The following is a 21,616-nucleotide window of genomic DNA, read 5'->3' as shown; positions in this document are numbered from 1 at the left end:
GCAATGCCTGAGAGTACAGGCAGCCCAGCCAGAGCCAGGGAAAAAGACAAGGCCCCCCCCACAGGAGGGAGGGTGGGAATGAGGCAGGAGAGGGGGTAAGGAGGAGGCACCCGGCAGCCTCCTCGGCTCTCCATTAGAAGACCACTTTGATCAGGGATGTCAGGGGGCAGTGCTGGCCTCTGGGAAGGCGAGTGATGGAGTCACGTCTAGAAAGGGCCTCAGAAGGCGGAGCCAAACCCCTCACTCTCAACGGGAGGAAGAGATGATCAGAACCGTCCTTTCCGATTCTCCTGGCTGTGCGGGGAGGGTGGGTTTGGCGCAGGTGGCCGTTACCGCAGCACAGATCTGAGCAGTCGAAGGCCAGGCTCAGGACCGAAAACAGAGAAGGCCAGGACTAAAACTCACACAGACAGATTAGTCTGATTTACTGGGAGAAAGGTGGATTCCTTATATCCCTAAGACCTTAGTAAGTCTTACTGTTTGGGAGGAAAATGGGGGAGGTAGTCTGATCTATTTGTGCTAAGATCTTTTGGAGACAGGGGACTGGCCCCCAGGGGTCTTTTAAGGCCTCCTTAGCCTCGGATTCTACGAAAGGGCCGCATAGGCACATTATGAGTGGTACCAACAGTTCTCGATCCCACGTGCTAATGAAGGGGGCTTGGGGAAGCGGACAGCACAAACCAGCAGATAACGCCCAGACCCATGGCTCGCCTTTGGAATGTGCTGTGCTTTTATGAGAATGTAGGCGTCATCATGCCTCAGTGCTGGGAAGGCTGGAATGTTCTCCTTGATCTTCTCTGGCATGCCCTTCTACCCCCGATGTCTCCCTGCTCCCCAGCCAGGCATCCTTGGCACTCAAACCACCTCCTCCACTCACACAGCTGCCCTTTTCCTCTCTAAACTGCCCATCGCCTTTCTGCTTCCCATCTCAGATGTTTTGGCTTAAAGGCCTCTTGGGGTTTAGGTACCGGAGTGAAAAGAAGGCAGAGAACAAAAGGACAGTGATCTACCCACCCATTCTGTGTCTAGATGAGCTCCAGAGGGGGCTTTTCCAGGGTCCTCCCCGGTTGAGCCCAGCACCCCTCGCTCCTTCTCTGTATCAGGACTGCCTTCAGGTTGGGGTGGGTTTGCCCCTTGCCTTGTGTCCCATGTGACCAGCGGCCTGGAATCGGAGGGAAGGACCACACCGTGGCCTCAAACCCCCACCTGTGTGTCCTAAACTCTCTGACCTAGAAGCTCCCCGGCCGCAGGGACCCAGAGCCACGAGCAAGTTTCCTCCTCTGCTTTTGTAAAACGCAGGGCGGATTCTTCATCTTTGGCTGCTGCTGGGAGGCTGCTCCGGACTCCCTTTCCTCACTGAGCTACAAGACACAGGTGCAGCCTCCTTGACTGTGAAAGCCCCTGACCCCAGGTGCATCCCTGGAAGCAATGGCTGGAGAACATGAACCTCCTAGAGGGGGACATTCAGGGCTGGAGCTACTGGCAGCTCCACAAAGCCAAGCCCCCGCTCACCAGCACACTTCCTGGGGCAGCAGCCCTGACGGAGCGCGAAAGGGGAGGTGAGGAAAGACAGCTGAGTCTTCTAGTGGTAGGGAGCCGTGAGCGTGGCAGCAGGAAGCAAGGTGCTGACAACTGGGAGTTTGGGGGTGGGGCAGAAGTCTGCCTGGAGCCTCGGAGTCCTTCTGTGGACTCCATAGAAGGAAATGACGGGAACAGAAAATCCTGAGACGGAAACTCCATATCTGAGGCCCAGTCTAGGGGTCTGGATTGGATGTAAGAGGTGAAGATAATAATCACGACACACAACACAGGTCAGGCACTGTTCTCAGTACTTTAAATATTAAGTCTCATTTAATCCTTAAAAATAGCCTATGAAATAGGTGTTCCCATCAAACCCATTTTACAGGGAGAGAAATGGAGGCAGAGAAAGAGAGCTGCCCCAGAAAGGGACAGCTGGATCCCAGACTTCACCCCAGCTCTGCCTGCCTCCCTGCTGGTGAAGGGAGGTTGTTTTCCTGCTGGGAGCCAGGACTCCAGCCCCGGCACCCACCTCCCAGGGCAGGGCTCACACCCACTCATTGGCAGGGCCATGACGGGCCACGTGCCCTGTGGCTCCCTGGAGGGCCCCTTCTGTCCCCGTCCAGTGGGCTGAGGCCGCAATGGCCGCCTGAGGGTGTCAAATGAGCTCTGCAGAGAGGGCCACAGGTGGGGGCTCCCGCCTCTGCGTGAACGTTTACCAACTGAGCTCCCCAACATCTCTAGCTTCATACATATTCATGAGAGACAGCAGCATGCACAGTGCCTGCCAGCTCACCCCCGAGAGAGAATTTATATTCCCTGGTTGGATAGGAAGCTGTTTACTTGGGAGGGTGATTTTTTTTGCAGATTACAGAATGGTGCAGCTGGTTAGGCCGGGGGTGAGAACATGGGGTGGGGGGCGGTGGGGGATCAGCCTGTCCACTCCCCTGTCCACTTTCCAAGCCTATTATTAAGGTCAAGTGAGACAAGATATGTGAAGGTTTTTGGTAAACTGTAAAGCATGTGATAACAATACCTAACATTTATTAGGTCTTCATGTCACGCCAAGTACCGTTCTGAGTGGTTAACATGTACTAACCCGTTCCATCCTTACGGCAGCTCTAGGAAGTGGCTGTGATGATGATCATTCCCATTACACAGATGGAGAAACTGAGGCCAGGAAGGTTAAGTAACTTGCCTAAAGTCCCAGAGCTAGAAAGCAGCAGAGCCTGGATTTAAACCCTGCAGTCTGGCTCCAGAGTCCTCGCTCTGAACCACTCCGCTCTCCTGCCTCTCTGCACTCGGTGGCTCTGGGGCCTCGAGCAAGGCGCTCTTCCTCTCAGAGCCTTTGCTTCTGAAACTGTGAGACGGGAACGACAACCCGCATCAGGAGCTGGCAGGCTTGACGAAATAGCTTTCGTGCAGGGGCAATTATCCCGGCCCACACCCTCGCCTTCTGAGAACAGCATCTCCTCTTGGAGGGGCGATTGCTCCTCCTGCACTCCAACCCGGGAGGGTACTGGGGGCTGCCACTGCAGCCCCTCCCTCGTCGCTAAAAGGGTTTGGGGCTGCAGTGTTCCCCCAGGGCTGTCATATCACCAAGGGAGGAAGTCGTCAAAGCAGCCAAGTTGTGAAATGCGGGGGTGTGGGAGCCTACAGGAGAAGTCAGCCCGCAGCAACAGGTGAAGAGCTGGCGGGGAGAGAGAAGCCAGCAGAAAGGACAGGGAGAGGCCTGTCTGTTCCCAAACCACCGCCGCCCTGCCCGGCCTGCTGTTTGACCTGATAATCCTCCCCTGGCTAAACTAGAGGGCCTTCAGTTTCTGTCATTTGCAATGAAAAAGAGATGCCACACAGAGCTGAGCACAATGCCTGGCAAAGAGCAACTCTCTTAGAGCATCCACTGTTAATATTGTTACTGTTATCATTCCCCAACTCTCTCCTCAACTTCCGCCTTCATTTTCTACCTTCTTTTGGGAAATGGGGAAGAGAAACAGAGAACGCAGCGGGAAAGGGCCCGGTTCCTCCTCGCACTGCCCTTCCTTCCTCCTTGAATTGTCCTCTGACCACTAGGAGGCTCCAGGGTTCTCCTGACCCAGGCAGGATGGGGCCTCGGCCCAGCAGACACAGGCAGAGCAGGCTTGACCCTCCAAAGGATTTCTCCTGCCTCAAGGAAAACAGCCTGCGCCACCCCGGGCTGCAGACAGGTGGCGTAGGCAGGGCACGACACAGGCTCCCGGCCCCAGCCAGGGGAGCCCCCACCAAGAGACAGAGAAGCAAGATAAACAGTGGGGACACGGGACAGAATAAGAGGAAGGAAATCCCAGAGGAAGAGAAACTGCAGCGGGGAGGTGCCCGAAGAGCAGGGTGAGAGCGGCAGGCAGAGGAAAGAGAAGGACACAGCCTGCAAGACGGACCAGAGGCTGGGGGAGGGCCGGGCGCCCGGCAGACACGGAGAGAGGCGGAAAGGAGGGGCCCGGGGGCAAAGGAAGAGAGGAAGGAAAACCTGCCCTGGAGAAACATCGCACACACCTCTACGCTGTCAACCCAGTGAGGCTCTGGCCAGGCCTGCACCCGTGGCTGCCTCGGCTGCCTCTCCCTGCCCCCATGCCCTGGTTGCACAGACGCTCCTAAGAGCAGAGAAAGGAAAATGCTCCAGGGCAGGGAGTCAGGGAGAGTCAACAGGGAGCTGCTGTGCCTGGGAGCAAACATTTCGGCCCCTCCCTGGCTGCCGGGCAGCGGCCCAGGGGAAGACACAGGCTCTCTGCTGTCCACACAGCCTGCTGGACAGGCTCCAGGAGCCTGAGGCCTGGCCCTGGAGGGCTCAGGCCCCCCACCCCTCTGGCCAGCATGCTCAGGCTTTTTCCTAACCCAAAATCCTTCTGGGAGGAGCCACTGCCTCCTACAAGGGGCCCCTTCAGTGTGGCTCTCGAGGAGGGCAGGGCCACGCAGCCTTCTCAAAGACAGGAGTGCTGTGCCTCAGGTGGCCCTGGGCCTCCTGCCTTTTGGGTTTAGGGGAGGTCAGGGCAACACAGCTCCGGACAGAGACCCTTGTGCTTCTGCCCTGGACCCTCAAGTGTACCTATGGCTGTTGGAAAAGAAAGGAGGTGTGTATGTTCCACATCCCACCCTGCTCCTGTTCCCTGCTCATGGTGGCAGAAGGGGATGATGATGGCGATGGTAGTGATGTTGATGACACCAAACATTTGTAAGACACCCTGCTTACCAGACAACATCACAAGCATTAGCTCAAAGGACCATCATAACTACATGTGACATTGGGTATCATTGCCATTTTACTGATTAAAAAAGGTGAGGCTCAGAGTTATGTTACTCGTCCCACAGCTAACAATGGCATAGCTGGCATTGGCTCCTAATTCTGTGGATACCAAATGCTATGCTCTTTCCACTCTTTTTTTTTTTTTTGCTGAGGAAGATTTGCCCTGAGCTAACATCCACTGCCAATCTTCCTCTTTTCCTATGTGAGCTGCCACCACTGCATGGCCACTGACAGATGAGTGGTATAGGGCCACTCCCAGGCATGGAATCCGGGCCACCAAAGCAGAGTGCATTGAACTTAACCACTAGGCCACCGGGGCAGGTCCTCTTTCCACTCACTCTTGCTGCCTCCCTGGCAAGTGTGGCAATGCATGGGGACTAAGGGAAAAGAAAATGCTGACCCTGACTCAAGACCAAGCAGGGCTCATTGGAATGAGAGTGTTCTTACCTAGGCCAGGGGAGAAAAAGCAGGGTGAGAATAACCCAAATAAAGTTAAATAGCTTTATTTAACTCCGGCATGCATTATGTCATATTTTTCCTTTCACAGTTTCTTGCCCAACTCTGCTCTATCCAGTAAGACTGATGTCAGCATAAGGCTGGGAGCCTGGAGCCCCTTAGGAGGAGGGAAGAGGCCCAGCCTGTCTGTCAGCCATCGCTGGACCCCAGCTGTTCACAGTTCTGCCCCGTCACTCCCAGCTGAGCCTCAGCATCAGCGCAGCACTCTCCTCTCCCTCCTCAGCCTCTACCCTCCTCACAGCAGCTGCTTGTCAGTGCGTTTATGCTGGGAGCTGGACAGTGTCCCACCCAGTTCCAGGTGATCCTGTCCATGGGGGCTCAGCTCACAGGGGATGCCAAGAGAACTGCTAACCTAGCAACTGGTAGCCTCTCAGAGTGGGCTGCCAGCTGCAGATCCCCCTTTTTTCTGGTAGCGCTCAGAATTAGATTCGGGTGCAGAATTGAAATAAGACCAACCCTGCTCAAAAACATACCCGCACCCACAACATTCTCCCGGGGAGAAATGTTTTAATTTCTCCAAATGCTCCTTTTCAGAGGTAAATACTTCCAATCCCACCAGTCATTTATATCTTAGCCTGAGTTATTTAATCCAATTCCTTCCAAACAGCTGAGATCTGCCTGCATTTAGGTGGGAAAGGAGGGTAATTTTGAAACGAGGTCTAACTTAGGAAAGAATGGCACCATTTTCGTTCCGGTAATCAAATTAACAAACATTTATTGACGGCCTTCTGTTGTCCAGGAGGGTCCTGCGACAGCACAGTCCCTGCCTCACGGAGCTTACAGTCTAATGACTGACAGGGTTTCCTCCCTCCCTCCCAGGCTCCGCACTGTATCTGTGCCCCAGGCCCAGCCGAGCTTACTCCTGCCATTCCTCTAGAACCCGGCCCTTTTCCTCCGTTGCTGGCTCTACTCCAGACCCTCAGCAGTGCTCTCCTCGGCTGCGGAGGTAGCTTGCCTAATATTGCAGCAGCCGCTCCCATCTTTAACCTCCCCCCTCCAATCTGACCTGGACATTGATTACTGCATGTCTGATCTACTGGAAGTGCATTCTGATCACTTCTCTCCCAAACCCAGATGCAGCCATGGTGTTTCAGTATCCTATTTGTTTTTTAAAAATAGAAACTTTTTATTATGGCATATAAATACCTCTAGGTCTATCCCTTTCCTACCCTTCCAGGATTTTCTCCTATTACTTTCAGCCATGATGGTCTATTTCCATCTCCTGCCATGTGTGCATTGATTTCCAGGCCTCTGTATATTCTGTTCCCTCCACTTGGAATGCCCTTCCCTTCCCTGTTTATTCTAGTTCTCAACCCTGGCTACACCTGAGGATCACATCAAGAGCTTTTTAATAATAATAATAATAATGATAATAATAATGATGATGATGATGATTGCCTGGGAATCAACTAAGCCCCATTAAACTCTAAACTCTACTGCAGTGGTGTGGCCAAGGCATCAGTAATTTTGAGAATCTCCCTACCGATTCTAAGGTGCAGCCAAGGTTGAGAAACGCTGTCTTTGTCCAACTACCACTCCAGCCTACGGACTGACAGTAGACTTCCGAGCACCTGAGAGACTCCAAGAGCACCTGTTGCCTGACATCAGCACTGGTTTGGCACACAGCATAGTCTGTTTGATGCTCTCTTTCATCCGGTTCTCCTAGCTGAAGAGTCTCTGTGCTAACCCACGACTTGCAAAGGCTGGGACGGTGCAGACAGCCAGGGAGCACTGGCTGACAGATTGATATGTTTGTCTGGAGGAGTGGAAAGAGCACAGATCCGCTCACCAGGCCCTGGAATTGTGCTGGGGGTGGGGGGTGGGGGGGCTAGGGGGGCAGGGCACTGAAAGGGACTGAAAACCCAGTCACGTCCACATCACCAGTGATGAATCACGCTGACAGTACGTACCCGCAATGTGATGTGATGAAAATAGCACTTTACCTCTGTGGTCTTCCTCCCCCAAACCCATTAGCCCAGTTCAATCACGAGAAAAACATCGGATGAATCCCTCTTGAGAGGTGTCCTACAACATCCCTGAACAGTCCTCCCAAAATGTCAAGGTCATCAAAAACAAGGCAAGTCTGAGAACCTGTCACAGCCAAAGGAGCCTAAGGAAACACGACAATTAAATGTGATGCGATGCGGTGTCCTGGATGGGGTCCTGGAACAGGAAAAGGGCATCAGGTAACAACTAAGGAAATCTGCATAAAGTATAGACTTTAGTTAAGAACAATACATCGATACTGGTTCATTATTTATAACAAATGTACCATACTAATGTAAGCTATTGATAATAGGGGGAAGTGCGTGTGTGCTGGGAAGGACACTTGTATTGGAACTCTCTGCCCTACCTGCTTAATTTTTCTGTAAATCTAAAATTGTTCCAAAAAAATTAAGTCTATTAAAAAATAATAAAAAATTTAAAATCCAGCTAAAAAGAAAAACAGTCCCCCAACCCCATCGCATCAGGCCCACATCTGCTCAGCTTCCTGGCAAGCAGTGCGGAGCCCTGGGCCCTGCTCACATGTCCAGTGCTTCTGTAAGGGAGACGGGGCTTCTGTGGTTCAGAACCACAGAGCCAAAGCCGGCAAAGGCTCTTAAGGCTGCCTTTGAAAACCAGTGCTTTGGGTCCAAGCAGAGGTCACTGATGGATCTTTGGCCTCCAGAGAAAATGCAACCTGTCCCCTTGATTTGCACTTCAAATGCCCATTGAATAAACAATTAAACATCAATTATTCTGTTTAATAGCCTAACTTAAAAAGATTGGCCCCCTTACAAAGCTCCAGAGAGGGTCTGATGAGCCAACAGGACTCAAAGCTTGGGACTGGGGAGAGAGCAGAGGGCGCTGACATTCTAATAGGCCCAGGGGCTCACCCACCGTGGCTGTGGACACTTTACTGAATTCCCTGTACTGACCGAAGGCTGCTAGACCGCGCAGGAGCGGGGCAGGCCCCCTCTAGCCCAGATCCTCGGGCAGGCATCTCCCAGGGTGGCCCCTTTCCCACTGGATTCCTCTCTTGTCATTCTGGCAGAGCCTCCTTGAGTAGCCCCATGGCTGGGTCTGCCCCACCACCCTTCACTCATGGAGGAGGGACACCCCCACAGCTGGGGGGCTGGAGGCTGGACCCCCATGTCCCCATGACTCACAGCTGTTTCTCTAGAGCCCAGACCCAGTCCAGCCTGGCTGCACGGGAGAGTGCAAGGGACAAAACTCTACTATGTGGCAGAGGACTTCTTATTGTAACCTGAGGCACCTTTACCGTTAATACAGAGTTACTTCTGGGGAAGAAAAATATGGTCAGAGGAAGAAAAGAATTGACCATTAAAAGAAATTAAGGCCCCTTCCTTAGAAATGCAGACACAGAAATGACAAATCACAAACACAGGCCTGGCGTCTAGAAGTCACCCTGGAGACCCCAAGCTGGCCCACCACGAGGGCACAGTGCCTCGCTGCCACCCCAGTGTAACTGCCAACTGTGTCTTCACAATGCCATCCCAGCCCTTATCCCATGGGCTCCTCATAGCAGCCCTCAGAGGCAGGCACACAGAGTCCTATTGTGTGGCCAACTCCAGCACAGGCCAATGACATGAGCTGCCCAGAGTGAGTCAGGGAGCAGGACCCAGGCCTCGCGCCTGCCAGCACGGGGGCCCAAGCCCCTGCCTCCAAGGGGATCTCAGTTCAGTTCCAGGGAGTCTGGTTGGCAGGCGGCACTGAAGCCCCAGGCCGGGCCCCATCAGGCTGGGCGGGGTGGGAACAAGTCAGGCCAGCGATGGGATCTGGGATCGCCTCCTCCACACCCCTGCCAACAAAGACCCATTCAAGAGAGGCTAGACAAGCAGTCCTGGGGGCAGAAATAGAAACTTGGAGAATCTGCCAGGGCCACGCCACCCTACCCACAGGCAGACCAGGGTACCAGGCAACCTGGCAGGCCCCCTTCTACTCTCTCTGCCCAATAGCCCACCTCCTTGAAAGTACAGCTCTGGCCCGCAGGTTTGAACCTGCAGAGCACTTTGCATATATTCAAACCATCTTGCTGGGGGTGGGAGTGGCATGGAGATACACCCTGACCCATGGGCCTATGTTCCTGGAAACCTGGCCCACCTCTGGGTGGTGAGGGCAGGTGCAGGTGTGTGTATGCAGGGTTTTCCAACCTTGTTTGTCTCTACTTCAGAAAACACACTGTCCCCTCTCTCCTGCCACATGCCCTCCTTCCCCCTATTGCCACAGAGCCAAGACTCATCCCTCTTTCCTTGTCCTGCCATCATTAGTGTGTGTCTCCCCTATCAGACTGTGAACTCCTCGGCGACAGAGGCACATTCTAGGCATCTCTGCATCTCCAGCACTGAGCACGGTAGCTGCTCAATAACAGTTGATGACGGAATCAATGGATGCTTCAGCATCGTTATCCCTTTACGTCACAGTCCCGTGCAAGCTCAGAACCACCTGAGGGTCTATATGGAACCTGTAAGTAATTTTAAAACTTCCCCACGCCCCTCTCCCCACATTTCCTCATTTCTGCCCTCTGGGTCTCTGTCAAATCCCAGTCACCAAAATGCTACGATGCATCAGCTTCCCTCTGTTGACTTCAGCCTTAAGCATCTCCCAGACCTCTGATGGGGTAAAATTCTTAGTTTTTAGACTCTACCAAAAGAACTAGGCGGACTGAGGTGTTACATGGGCACAAAGGGACGCACACCTTAGGGATGTGTGCTGGGCCCCTAGGTATGAGTGACAGGCAGAGAGACAGTTTTGAGCGACATGTGAGTTTCAACACCTCCTAGCGGGTGAGGACTTTTTCCCCCATCTGTTCAGTTCACACATGTTCACTGAGCTTTCTCCATGTGGCCGAAACCGAGCCAGGTACTCTCTGGGGCACAAACAGACCTTGGCTTTGAAGAGGTAAGTGGGGGTGGAGGGAAGAAGGCATGTGTGTAAGTAGTTAAAATGCACTTGTGTATATAAGTAGCCGTGTGCTCTAAGGGAGGAATCAATAGGGCATTCAGGCCTTCGGGGAGGAGGAAAGCATGTCTGTTTACAGAATTAGGAAAAGCTATTTGGAAGAATGAGCACTTGAGAAGAGCCTCGAAGGATGACGTAACAACAACAATGTCATTCTAATAATAATAATGTCACTACTATCATTATTATTACTATTATAGCAGATAATATCTACTGTTTACTATGTGCGAGGCATCATGAGAAGAACCTTATATAGCTTCCCCTGCTCAATCCTTATGCTCATTTGACAGATAAGGAAACTGAGGCTTAGAGAAGTTAAGAAAACTAGGAAGCGTCAGAACCCAGAGTACAACTCAAGTCTGCATGTCTCCAAAGGCCGCCACCTCCTCCTCTTCAGGCTGGAGTGAGAGAGCTCACTCTAGGCAGGGCCTGGGTACAGGCAGAGGGGAGGAAACACAAGGCTTAGGATGACCACCTGGAGAAGGTGCTGGAGAGCAGCTGCGGCCAGGTTAAGGGAGCCTTGAGCGCCAGCGCCAGGCACCTGTCCTTGTTAACCGGCAATGGCTGGCCCAGGGAGGTCTGACATCGCTGGACCTGATGCGCAGGAGCGGTGGTAAGATGGATTGGGGCTGAGAGCGGAAGCGAAGAAGACATCACAATGGTCTGGGTGAGAGACGGCAGCTGGCGAGGTGACGGGGAGTGTGGGAACCTGTGAGCATGTGCCTCCATGTTAGGTATGGAAGGTTATGAATGTGTGAGAAGGGGAAAGTGAGTGTGAGAGCACACGTGAGTGTTGAAGAAGGTTGCAGGGCCTTCCTGGTGGGAGGTAGGGGGGAGGTGAGCAAGGGGAGAGAGGAAGGGACAGGACAAATCGATTGGTCCAGCTGAGCAGGAGGGTTCCAGCGAACAAGAAACCATCAGCTCACAGCTCTGTGGGCCCTGAGAAGCGCAGAGCCTGGCACTTCAGAGGGACTCAGTTAACATTTGTTAAAAGGATGTACAAATGAACTGGAGACCTCGGCCTGGTCTCTTCCGAGGCCTGGCTTTGCCCTTCAGCTGCGTGGGGGTCACTGTCATGCCAACTAGATCCTCCCTCATCCCCGGCCCCCGCCACCCCAAATCAGATATTCTGAGCTAGAGCAGCCACATTCCCATGGCCCCAGCCTGGTCCCTAGCGCCCCAGCCCCTTTCCTGGGCCCCGTGCTCTCCCACACATCTTTGTAACTAATCTGTTCCTGTGTGGGCTCCAAGCCTGCTTCATACTTTCCCAGGTCAGAGTGTTCCCTCCTCCCTCCTATTCCAGAACAGAGAGGATGCTGCCAAATTGGTCCCAAGATGTTGTCTCAGCCAGAGATACTCTGCGTCTCATCAGAGACAGAGAGCCGTGACCAGCACCTCCCGTCACACTCTCCAGCTGCCCAAAGGCCCTCCCTTCAGAGAATTTCATAGACCCGCCAAATGATGGCTCTGGATTTCGACCTCTCCAGAAGACACCTGTTTCAAGACTCCAGCCAGCCCCAGCTTCCATCCTGGCAGAACAGACCAGGTGGACCACAGTGTCCAGGTGGGACAAGCTCCCACAGCCCGAGAGAAGAAAACCTGGTCTCAGCTCCTTGGGCACCTCCTCCTCTCCGCTCCTGTCCCACCGGGCGGAAGGAGAGGATTTCTCCAGAGTAACCAGGGACCAGACCTTTGCTGCTCAGCTCAGCTGCAACTCCGTATTATGAAAGAATGAGTACCATTTGGTACTGTATAATCTACAAAAGTTCAGAGGAAGAAATGCCTTAGAAATTAAGGACTCTAAACCCCCCCTAAAAACAAAGCAATATTGACACATGTGGAAACAGACAGATGTCTAAAATCTTGTGAGGCTTTCACCAGCTTGCGCTCAGTCTAAGCTATTTCTGGCTTTCACCAGAAGCCCAGCCTGCATCCCAAAGGACATCTGTGGAATGAATGCATTTGCCCTTGGAACAGAACCAGCTCTGGAACCCGGGTCTGCCCTCCAGGCTCAGAGCCTTTATTCTACAGGCTCTCTGCCTCCAGGGCCTGTGCTTGTCACCACCGGTTTGCTTCCTCCAGGGCAGTGGGGTGGAAGCTGGTGGGTGATTTGTTAGACAGTGAGTCCTGGGGGCTGCCTGGCACAGTCTCATCCAGATGGCAGGCAGCTAAGCCCAACAGGGCTGGGGGCAGGGGAGTGTGTGCTCTGATTTACAGGGGCTCTAGGTGGGCTGGCTCAACTAAGGCTGTGGGGAGTTTCCAGGGTCTAGGGAACTGCTCCTTCTCCCCATATCCTCTTTGCCACACCCTCTAAGAAAACATAATGGAGCAGACTCCGCACCCACCCGAGGACCCACACATTGGAAGGGACGTCCCAGCCCCCAGAAGATTGCCGGGAATAGAGAAAAGAAGGCAAGAGATAAGGGTCAGGGAGTATGGAGACACAAGGCCTGGCTGAAGAGTCAAAAGGCCTCAGCCATTGCTGAGAGTGTGACCTCTGAGCCTCAGTCTCCCCATCTATGTGATGTCCTAATTTCCAGCTCTGAGAAATCTAGAATTCTAAGGTCAGGGACTGTTTCTTTCTCCTCACCCTCAGGCCCCCAGCAATTAACACGTAGTAGGTACTTAAAACAATTCATTGAATAATTGAGTGAAATGTCCTCACTCTTCCCTCACTTGTCTACCACCTGACCACCCCGGAAGCCACAGGTCTTGGAAAAGCCTGGGGAATCCAGGGACCCTTTGCAAACCCGCTTCCTCTCTGAGATGCACATACGTGGTAGAGGAGCCAAGCAGGAAGAGGAAAACGTGCCTCGAGGAGAGAGGGTGGCCTGGACCCCAACAGGAGCAGATGCCCCACCGTACTGTCTAACTCCCTCAGCCCTCCCCTTCCTGCTTTCTGGCTTCCCTCTCCTCCCGCCCTCATGCCCTGCTCTGTGTCCTCTCCCTGCCCACCCTGCCTGCTTTTGCTCTCCTTGCACAGTCAACCTTTCCTTCCTCCTTTGTGGAGGCTCAGAGCCTTCTGCTGGTCCGGGAGCTGCTTGAACCTCTGTTGGCAGGAAGACTCGGGCAGGGTTGAGACTCCGAGGATGGGCCAGGAGCCTCAGGCTTCTCAGGGGCAGGGCAGGGAGAAAGCAGACGTGGAGAGATTTAAATTTGGTCTGTGCCCAGCCTTGTGAGTCTAGCAGGAGAGGGCTCGTCTCTGAGGGAATCTGGAAATGCATTTCCTTCCACCTTCCTCAGCACGGTGCCTGGGAGATGCTTCCTTCTGGTCTTCCTGAGCCTCCCCCTGCACACCCCTCAGCCTTGAGCCAGATGAAGCAGGAAACTGCTCTCTCTTCCAGCTTGAGACCTATTTCCAAGGAGTACTGTGTGCGTGTGTGAGTGTTGTGAGAAACAACGGTAGGTGTTATTCTTGGTATATGTGAGAGCATCCCCAGTGCAATGGTCGGGTGTGTGAGTAGCACTATGGGTGGTGCGTTGCGGTGTGGTACACATATGGTGGATTTGGCGTGTATGTCGTATGGTGTATAGACATGTGTATTGTGTTTATGGAGTGTGTGTGTGCAGTAGGACGCATGGTGTGTGTGAGTGTGCGTGTGGTGTGACAGGTATGTATATGTGTTTGGGTGTATAGTGTGTGTGCAGGGGGACTGGGGTGGGTAAGAGGCCACGTCAGTTGGGGTGGGAGATAGCTATGCAGGATCTCCTACCCAGAGAAGCCAGAGATAACTAGTATCTAGGCAACCATGTTGGGGGGAGGGGAGGAGATATGGAGGTGAGGAATGGGCAGGAAAAGGAGGGAGGCTGAGAATTGAAGAGGAGTTTCCATGGCAACTAGCAGGCAGGTCACATGCAAAAGGCTAAGTTGCAGAACCAGATATACACATACACAATATGAGGGTGCTGGGCCCCCAGAGCCAGGGTCCCTTCAGAGAGGACACAGACTGCCCACTGATCCATCTCCAAACCTGGAAATCCGGGCCCAGCCAGAGAGCACGACGCCAAGCAGACAAAGGAAGTGGAGACAGAGGCCACATTCATTGGTGGGGGGAAGCCTCAGCAGCCACAGCTCCCCACGCCTGGAGCCTGGATGCTGGAGGCTGGCGCCCAGCGCCTGGCGCCTGGGCAGGCCCTTTTCTCCAGCACCGCGGCCCCCTGCTCCCACCCTTGGGTGCTTCCTCTACCAGCCACCACTTGTGAGAGCCAGAAGCAAGCGCCAGGAGCCCCAGGCTGCTCTTCCCACTCTCCACAGAAGCCCAGGAGACACAATAGGGAGGCTCTGCCAGGGCCAGCTCTGCTGGGGAAAGGGGGCTGGGCACAAGGAAAGGCACGAATGGGGGGTGAAGGTGCCCTGGAAGAAAACAGGACTGAATAGACAAGAAGGGGAAAAAACTGATGCAGACATTCTCATGAACCCCAAGCCCCAAAACCTCAGCCCTTCTTTACTTTCCCCCCTACCCTTTGCTCACTGCCCAGTCACAGTTCCCCCTGCCCCCTAAGCACGAAACCAGCAAGTTCCATTCTGTATCGCTCATGTGTCCACACGCTCACATCCCCACGCGCCACTCAACTGTCCACAGCTTCCCAGCAACAAAGAGAAAGCTCCCCCAGGACACAGGGTGGGAGCAGCCCTTTCCCCTTCTCCTAAAAACCACAGCCCCAAGCTCCAGGCAGCAACAAGCGCCTTTCCAGCCACCAGCTTCACCCCCACCGCCATGGCCTGCCTCCCCTCGGAGGCCCCTCTTCTCTTCCGACGACATCTCCTCGTTTATATCCCCAGCCGGGTTTCCGCTGCCCAGGCGGCAGGGGCCAGGGGAGGACCACTCAAACCCACTGAAACAGACAAAACCCGGCGCTCCCCGGCCCCGCCAGCGGTCCCCATCCGGCCGCTCTCCCTCCTCAGAAGCAGCAGCCAACTTCGCCCCTCCGCAGCCGCTTACCTGCACCGCGCGGTCCCTCCGAGACACTCCCAGGAGGACGAGCCGAGTCTGGAGCAGCCTGGGAGTGGCGGGGCTGCGGGCAGAGCTGGGGTATAGGCTTCCGCTCTTTTCCCGCCTCCCCTCCCGCGAAGGGCTGGGGCGGGCTGGAGGGGCGCGTCCTGCGCGGGTGCGGAGCGGTGGGCGGGGCGCGGCGGGGCTGGGCTCCCGGGAACGCGGCTTCTGGGTGGCGTCGGCGCACAGACCCCTCTCCTCCTCGCCTTGCGCTGCGCTCCCGGCTCCGAGGGCGCCGCCCTCCTCCCGGGGGAAGGAGGGATTTTTGCAAAGGGCAGGCCAGCTCCGAGAAGCAACAGGAGACCGTCGCCGGGGGTGGAGGGGCAGCGCCAGCGCCGGTTTGCAGCAGCTGTTGCTTTTTGGTTTCCTCTGGTGAGGGTGGGAAGGGAGTGACACAAACACAGTGACAGAGCTAGTGTTTCTCTGAAATAGTAAACTGAGGGGAACAGAAAAATAAGAGAAAATAACCCAGCACCAGACACAGCAACCCACGTTAATTGGGAGCGTTGGCAGTTAAGGGGAACGTGCACCAAAAGCATGAATGGCTGTGTCGTAGGCGCGCAGCCAGCGCTGGTTGTAGTTGTCGTTTTCAGCGAGAGCAAGGTGGGGTGCTAGGGGCAGGGCGCTTACCGGAACCACAGATTTGCTACCTGAACCCCCTTTTCAAGGCCCTTCATCCTTGCCCTGCCAGGTCACAGTATCGCCCCCTCCCCAGCCCACTGCTCAGAGTCCCAATTCAAGATGACAAACTGAATTTGAAGATTAAAATCCTGGCTCTAAAACTCTACCTGTGACGTGAGCATGAGCAAGTCACAGAAGAAAGCTCTTGGGCCTCAGTTTCCTCCCATGTGAAAATGGCTGTGGGAACCTGACCCAGTGCTCAGAGTGCTGTATAAACTGGCTGTCACTATGATGAGGACCAGGGCTTGTAGGAAGGGACAGAGGCCAGACACTGGCAGAAACCACAGAAACACAGCAAGGGCTGGCCACTCGGTTGGTAGCCAGGAAGCCATGCTGCCCACCATGAGGTGGCCTGCCTGAACCGGGATGGGGGCGTGCAGGGTGAGGGATGGCTCCTGTCCACACCTGAGCAGGGCCACAGGGACTGCCTTCCAGACCCAACCCTGGGGCCATGGATGCTGCTAAGAAGAGACCCAGCCCCAACTCCAACACCGCCAGTCCTGGGTCTCAGTTTTCTCCATGTGAAATGAGGAGACAGACTAGATCATTTGGAGGCCCCTTTCAGCTCTTACCCTACATGACTTAATTATTTTAATAAATGGTCGGGTGTCAAAACCCCAAGGTAGGAAATATACATGGATTCAACTATGCTTTGCACAGATTTGGAAGCCATAAGTGGCTTTCGGGAAGAAGTGGGGGACTCAGGGAGACCCTGGGGAAGACAGCTCTGACGCTTGAGCACAGGAACTGGGAGAGTGGACTGGCCCCGTCCCAAAGTCCCTTGGGTGCCTGTGAAGGCTAACGCTCTATCACCGAAGCCTGGCTCAAAGCTTTCCACTGAGTGACCTTTCTGTCCCTGTCTTTTCCTCTACAAATGAGGACCTGGTGACAGTCGTCCGTCTCCTCTTCTGTTGCTCCAGGGGAGAGAGGTGAAAGCACACCTCCGCTAGGCCCTTGTCCTTGGGCATTAGCTGAGTCCTCCCAGAGGCCCTGCGGTGCTGCGTGGCCGTGCCTCTCTGGGTAGCTTTTTGGAGTTCCTCCGGGTGAGGACCTGTCAGACCCAGGCTCTGCAAGCCTGTTTGGGAAAGGAAAGGCCAGGGGTCAGAACTCCAAAGCCATGCCACCTGTTAGTTCCAGCCCCTTTCCTGCCAGAGAATTCCAAGGTGTTTGGCCAGATTTCTTCCTAGGTGCGCCTGCCCAATGCTGCTGACCAGCGAAAGGAGGCAGAGGGGTAACGGGAGCTGCGTTCACAAGAGGAAGGGCCATGGCTCACCTCTCGAATGGTGCTTCTCTGCAGTCCATCCAGGGCACTGCTGAAGGAGCTTGGGGTGACACAGCTATGAAGCCACACAAGCTTGTTCTCGGGGAAGCCATGTCTCCCTTCTAGGGGGAGAAGGAACACGTGGTCACCAGCTGCTCCATTCTTTCAACACATTCATGGATGTGAGGAGCTATTCTGCACTGAGCCCTGGGCCAAGCTCCAAGATGCAATGGTGAAAGGAAAGACGTGGTCCCCCTTATAGCTAAGGAGAGAGAGACACACGTTTATCAAATAGTCCCATAAATACATGTGTAATTAAAACAGGGTTCAGAGCCCTAAGGATGTAGCATTTGAGAAGTGAGCTGAAGGGTCAAGAGGTGTTAAGGAGATGAGGTGAAAGAGGCAGGAAATGCAGTGACAAGCATGGTTGGGAAGTGATTTTGACTCAGGAAGAGAAGCAGCATGTGCAAAGGCCCTAAGGCAGAAGGAGTGTGGCATAAAAGGAGCTACTATGACTCTTAAGCAGAGGAGACACGCTGGAGAAGGAAGCAGATGCCACACCAGGCAGGATTGGTAGTTCCTGGGTGAATCCAGCTTTTATCCTCAGGACAATGAGGCAGGAAAGGACAGGAACCATTTCTAAAACACCCCAGAATTGGAGCCGTGGGAAGCCCAAGGGCTTGGGAGAACAGCATAACCGCTGGGAGCGTAAGGGTCTGCTCCCTGCTTTAAAGCTTGTGCCGTGCGGCATAACGTACAAGGTGTAGCTACACCCCGTCTGGACAGCACTTGCCCCCAGTGCCCTTGTGCGCTGGCAAAAATAACCCTTCCACGTGTCAGTGCCCAGGTCACTCAGCCGTAGACAGGGAGCGGAGGGCCCACAGGGGCGAGAACAGGAGTCTCGGGGGAACCCCTGCCCCTTCTAGCAGGTGACCCTCCAATGTGGACACAGGAAGCTTTCAGGGTGCCGTTTCATCCCAGGGTGCAGGCTGCAGAGCCAGAGCAGAGCCTGCCCACCACCTGCTACTCTGAATCCTGTTCACACTCGCTTTGCTTTGCATAAGTTTGCATGTGTGTTCTCCCCACCCCACCCCCAGCCGAACGCCAAGCCCCCAAACCCTAGGACAGAAGTGCTTCCTAACTCCACAGACACTCCTGGCTCCTGACGCCTTCCTCCCTCCCTGACCTTTCTCGGACTCCTCTGGCTTCTCCCCGAAGCAGCTTGTGCTGGCCCTTTGTTGCGGACAACCCCATCCACACCGTGGTTTTACCGCCCACTTAGGGCTGATGACCCCACAATCTCCAGCCTGGTGCTCACCCCAGGTACCCCGACATAATCCCCTGGGACTCAGCACTGCTCACGCTGAATCCACCATCCGACCCTCCAAAGCTGCTTCCCTCCCGTGTCTACCTTGAACTTGTGGATGACACTACTCCAACCAGTTACACCCCCAGAAAAGCGTGTGCCATTTTCACTCATCTCCCCACACAGCTTCTGTTCCAGGTCAGGCCTCCATGGTACCAGCCTCCCGCTGGGGACTCTGCCTCAGTCTCCCCACCCCCACACTATCAACTCTTGTTGGGTAGAGTTATTTTCCACAACACAGATGCGATGCAAAGCTTCAACAGCTCCCTCATTTCTGCCAAGTTACAGCCCCGCTTCTTAATATGACATTCAGTCTTTACAACCAGACACCAACCTACCTTGTCTGCTTCATCTCCCGACCACTCTCTGCCCTGCCCTCCCCACCGCACCAGCCTCATCACCCCAATCCTTGCAAACACTGTCCCACAGCCCAAGAGGGCCACTCACAATTATCCAAATACAATGCCTGCTTTCCTGCCCCCAAATCTTTGCTCATGTAGTTTTCTCTGCTTAAAACATCCTCTCCTTTCCTCCTCTGCTTATAAGAATCCTGCCTACCCTGCAAAGCTAAATTCAAATATTCAAATATTACCGTATTGAAATCAAAGCTATCTTGTCCGTGCTGTCAGCAACAGCAATGTGTCTCTGCATCTGTACTTGAACATAGAGTGGTCTGAATTTTACTGTTTCATTGCATGTGTCTGCCCTAATGGAACGGGAACTCCTTGGGGTCAGCTTGGCGTCTCACTCCATTTATAGACCCCAGTGTCTTGCCTGGTGATCCATTTATACCTTGTTGAATTTAAGTGAATTGTAGCTCACAAGTCCATACATGATCTTGCTCCAGCCACCCCCTCCAGATTCATTCTAAATACTTTCTTCCTTGCCTTCTCTCCAGCCAGCAACCTCTCAGCTTAACCAAAGGGTCTTCAGAACTGACTCCCTGAGCACTGGTACCCTGGGCCTAGACCTCGCCTGTGCAAAGCGTTTGCTTGGTTCTCTCTTCCCAAGGTGCAGGGATGAAGTAGTTGGTGCTGTTGAGGCCACAGGCAGAGGGGGGATGGGTGGTGAGCTCACAAGGCTCTAGGCCAGACTGCCTACAGAAGAGCAGGTAACCCCAATACTGACATTGGGGGTGAAAAGCAGGACTTCTCTGACTGTGTGGAGCTGTGGGGACTGGGTAGGATCGCAGACACGGCTGGTTCCCTAGACCCGATCCATTCTCTTCTTTTTTCTTTCTATCAGAACTTTTTTCTAACTGAGCTGCAGTGTGTCCAGCTCACTGATTTTCCAGACTCCTTTGCAGCGCAGTGTGTCCATATGACCCAGTTCTGACCAAGGAGATGGGAACAGAATTCTACTGAGTAAGAACTCTAAGAAAGACATAGTACATGTGCCTTTTGTCCTTTGCCCTTTTCTTCTCCGTCTTCCTCGTCTTCTTTTCCTTCCTCTTTCTTCCCCTCCTCCCCCGCTTCCTTCCCCTTCTCCCCCCCTTCCTTCCCCTCCTCCCCCCCTTCAACTCCTTCCCCTTCTCTTCATTCTCCTTCTCCCCCACCTCCCCTTCTTCTTCTCCCTGCTCCTCCTCCTCCTCCTCCTCCTCCTTCTTTTTTGTCAGAAACACAGATGTGATGCCTGGAGATGAAGCAGCCATCTTGCAACCATGAAGAAAAAAGTCTCCGACTAAGCATGGCAGGGCAGGAAGCTAGAAAGAGCCATCAAAAACATCTGAATGACTTCATTCCAGAGCACTTTTTACAGGAAAAGTTCGACTCTTATTACATTAATTTAGTGTAGCTGACTTTCTGTTCCATGCAGCCAGCACAATCCTAACTGATAGAAGTGGGGTGGACCAGCTGGGGAGGACAGCCATTCACTAAGAGAAAGCAGAAATTCACCACAAGCCCCCATCCCCTAGAAGACTTCTACCTGCCACCTACAGCCCCATCAGCACACACCAGACACACGCCAGCACAATGAAAACGGAAACCTTTCTTCCGCACTGTTCTTCTTGGAGTGGGTCCTGCAGGTCCCTTTTCTTAGCAACCTTTATATCAGAGTCTCGATTTTGGGGAAGGGAAGAAAGCAAAGGCAGTCGGAGTAGGGGAAGTCTGAAATAAAATTTCTCCCTGTCTTCCCGCAGGAAAACTACTGCATATGTCAGGAAACAAGGCATGCCAAAGCATGGGTGACATTTGTCTCTAAGTGAAAGATCCGCCCAGTCCCATTAGTTTAGAGAACCATTTGCTGCCTGATTAACTTAAACTTGTCTCGTAAGTGTGAAATGTCACCTCGAGGTGCCGATCTCTAATTATGAGCACGCATCTTCCAGAGCTGCTGGTTATCCAAATTGGAGCACATGATCACTCCTCCCCCCAGCCTTTCTGCTCTACAAATATGCACCCATTTGTCTTTTCCCAGCAAACGCAAATGGGAGAAAAGCCAGTGATGGTGCCCTTTGGAGATAATGACTTGGAAATTCAATACATAATGGCTCCCTAGACGAGACCAGAATAGCTTCATGTTTCTACTTTGCCTGTACACAGAGAAGCTGACAGCCTGTTAGCAGAAGCAGGCGTCTGAACTCCCCGCCTCTCCCTGAGGGCCTGGAGCCAGCGGTCGTGGGGAGAGGCACCTGTTTATCATCATCCACTTTCTTCCAACCCATGGATCCAGGCTCAGAGCAGAGGCTGTAGCTGAGTTTTTGAGCCAAGAAGAGTCGTAGGGACCCAGCAGGCACCTCCATTCAGTCTATAGACCAGCTTTGCAACTAGGCACTAACCCACTAGCCCAGTCATGTTTCCTGGGCATGTAAGACTGATTTGAATCCACTTAGTCTCCTGTGCATCTTCCACTCCCATCCCCTCCCCAAAGACTGAGCTGGAGTTTAGGAAAACAACAAAAATGATTTTGGGGCTGGCAGATTGTTGGATTTCTTCATGAGGAAGTCATGCAGTCAGTCACGCAGACTAACTGCCCTGAGTGGAGAGGACTTCCCTTCAGGGCAAACTCAGTGCCCATGGACAAACCTGCATTTCCCCCCA

General features: G+C 53.7%; 1 protein-coding gene across 2 annotated transcripts in view; it reads right to left on the bottom strand.

Annotated features, from left to right (window-relative positions):
• The window catches only part of FXYD6 (FXYD domain containing ion transport regulator 6), a 33,816-nt gene extending 18,113 nt beyond the window's left edge, over positions 1–15,703 (bottom strand). The window contains exon 1 of one of the 2 annotated variants that reach the window (XM_014855574.3): positions 15,217–15,703. The gene's annotated coding sequence lies outside the window, so the exon portion shown is untranslated. The remainder of the gene's footprint in view (positions 1–15,216) is intronic. The other variant, XM_044752490.2, reaches the window with a different exon arrangement.
• Between the last annotated feature and the right edge of the window lie 5,913 nt (positions 15,704–21,616).

Source organism: Equus asinus, chromosome 20 (assembly GCF_041296235.1).
Source record: "Equus asinus isolate D_3611 breed Donkey chromosome 20, EquAss-T2T_v2, whole genome shotgun sequence".
NCBI classification, from domain to species: Eukaryota; Metazoa; Chordata; class Mammalia; order Perissodactyla; family Equidae; genus Equus; species Equus asinus.
The sequence above is the reverse complement of the archived record's forward strand: the minus strand, read 5'-3'. Positions and strand labels throughout refer to the sequence as shown.